Source organism: Fukomys damarensis, unplaced genomic scaffold (assembly GCF_012274545.1).
Source record: "Fukomys damarensis isolate Sample0158 unplaced genomic scaffold, DMR_v1.0_HiC HiC_scaffold_3, whole genome shotgun sequence".
Classification (NCBI taxonomy): Eukaryota; Metazoa; Chordata; class Mammalia; order Rodentia; family Bathyergidae; genus Fukomys; species Fukomys damarensis.
Window position 1 is genome coordinate 46,446,795 of NW_022900915.1, and position 2,603 is coordinate 46,449,397.

Consider the following 2,603-nt stretch of genomic DNA (forward strand, 5'->3'; position numbering starts at 1 on the left):
AAAAAAAACGCTTAACTTTACAGATCTATTTTAACCTACAAGTCACATTTTGTCTTGTGTGCGATACCATTCTGTCGCTGCTTTCAACGTGTATAATCTTTGCGCAGTCCTACTGTGGAAGTGAAAGATCGCACTGGCTCTCCGATCTGGTTATGGGGCTAAAAATAGTTATACCAATACAGCCCCATGATAGTGGTGTATGTTTGTTAAACTATAGCAAAATATGTGAGTCTGGGTTCTGTATATAGACAATAGGTTCCTTTAGGTCACAATCAGGAACTGCAAGCCCAAGATCACACAGTCCCCTGAGCTCAGCTGCTGTGGGGGAGGCGATGGCAGTGACCTCACCGTGAGAGGGCGTTAGGTGGAACCTCAGGCCACACGGAAGCAGACAGAGTAGAGGTCAGGCTCCGTCGGAACAGCGCCCTCTGGTGGGGCCTACCTGGGGCTCACAGTTAGGAGCAGCTCCCAAAGTCCTCACCATGAGCCACTAAGGCCTTAGGTCTCAGGTCCCGCAGCTCCAAGACACCACTCTGAGCTGCCGTCCATCACGTGACTGCGGGATAAACGACACCTGAGACTTAACGATCTTCGTGATCCTCTTACACTTCCATTTGTGGAAAATGTGTCCTCCAAGAAATTTAGTGTGTTACAATAGAGGTTGGTATCCTAGGTGCCGGGGATTTAGCTCAGTGGTTCCGTTGCCTGCCTCGCAAGTGCAAGGTCCTGAGTTCGATCCCAGGTACCAAAATAAAAAGGTGATGTCCTATTATTTTTACAGTAGCTCAGAAAAAAGTTTTTCTTGCAATTCAGATGTCATATTAGATTTTACCCTTTACATAATGACATTTAATCCAATTTAATGTTGATTTCCTTAAAAGTTGTGTTTTTATATCAATGGTGTAAATTATTTCTCAATGCATGTAAAGTGGCTAAAAACATAAATTTTACACTTTTATCCCTAATTTCTAATATAAATTTCAGTTTAAAGTTATTTGTATTTTTGAGTTCTCCATTTTTTTCTTATTTTGTGGAAACATTGCCTTTTAATAAGCTAAATATCACACCCAAAATCTTGGCAAAAGAAGTACAACTATTTTACTTTTAAAATCATATTTTCTGGTTTTGTATTTTCTTGCAATTAATTTTCATATTCAGCTGTTTACTACAAGAAAGTATTTTAACATAATATCTTCCACCATTTATTTAAAGTACTGTTTTAAATACCTTTTCTTCTTCCATTAATGCTTATGATGTTGGTAAGCTAGTTTCAATCTACTCATTTAGAGAAAATTTTAAAATTTGGAGGACTAATCTGTGTACTTTAGTTTTTATCCTGTCAGTCATTTAATTTCTCTCTCTCTTTTTTTTTTTTTTTTTGTACTAGGGATTAAACTCGGGTCTGGCAAGGCAGGCCACCGAACCGCTGAGCTAAATCCCCAGCCCAAGTCATTTAATTTCTAACATCTCATATTCATCCTTCTGTAGCTTGAGGCTCTATAATTTTTAAACTACCAATAATAAGCATAATTATTAATTATATTTCATATAAAATCAAAAAGTTATAAAGTACTACTCTGCAGACATTTTAAACAGGCTGAACATACACAATCCATGTCCAGCTCCCACTCTGAGAAAGAGGGAGAGTGAATAACAATGAAGAAAACAATAATACCATAACTGGAGGAACTACCTTATGTGGTAAATCATTGGGTTCTTATATTTCATAGAATAAAAGCGAGGGGCTGGGGTTGTCTTCACAATCTGCGACACTTCTGGTGAACAATAAAAATTGCATTAAATTTAAAGAAAGCCTCGCCTGGCTCCAACTGATCAAAGCATTGAACCCCTCGGCTGGATTCCCAAAGCTGATGGACCAGGGGTAGCTGAAGAGTTTGGGGTGGTGACAACTGGATTGGCCGTGGACTGCACAGCATCAGGTGGAGCCCGCATATGGGTATGTCTTGGTGGCCATGGGAATGTGGCCTTGAGTCAATCTGTGGCCCCTCCCTCCTTCTTCTGTGGCCCTGATTCCCAGGGAACCATGAAATAAATTTCCCAAATCAATGAGATAAATTAAACCATCCCTGCTATAAATTGAGGATGTCAAATATTTGCCTCAGTGATGAAAAAGATACCTGGGACAAAATTTGGTAAAAGAGGAATGGGGCCTTGACCACCTGATTCTCAAGCCTTTCCCATTGGTTTGCTGGAGGAGTTCAGGAAGGGTGGCAGATACCAGCAAGAGACTGCAGAATGCTGTAAGCAGAGTGCTGTGGATACTTCTAGTTCACAATCAGAAGAACAGGATGCTTTTAGGAATGCAGACTGTAAAACAGGTTCAGGAGATTTAATTGGAGAATAAGGACTCCAGGAGTATACGAATTTGTGAACATGTGAGCTCTGCTTGGCAGACCATGCACCTGTTCTCTGCCCATGTCCTGACACTATGCTGGAGATTGGGACTAGGAGAGTGGACTAATCAGTCTGCTGGAGGAAATTTCAAGGCAGCCCTACATTCAGGCTGGGGCATGGGTTCTAATCTTGCTTTTATCCAATTTAAAGGCAGACTGAAGACAGAAAAGAAAACTTGAAAAACTTAA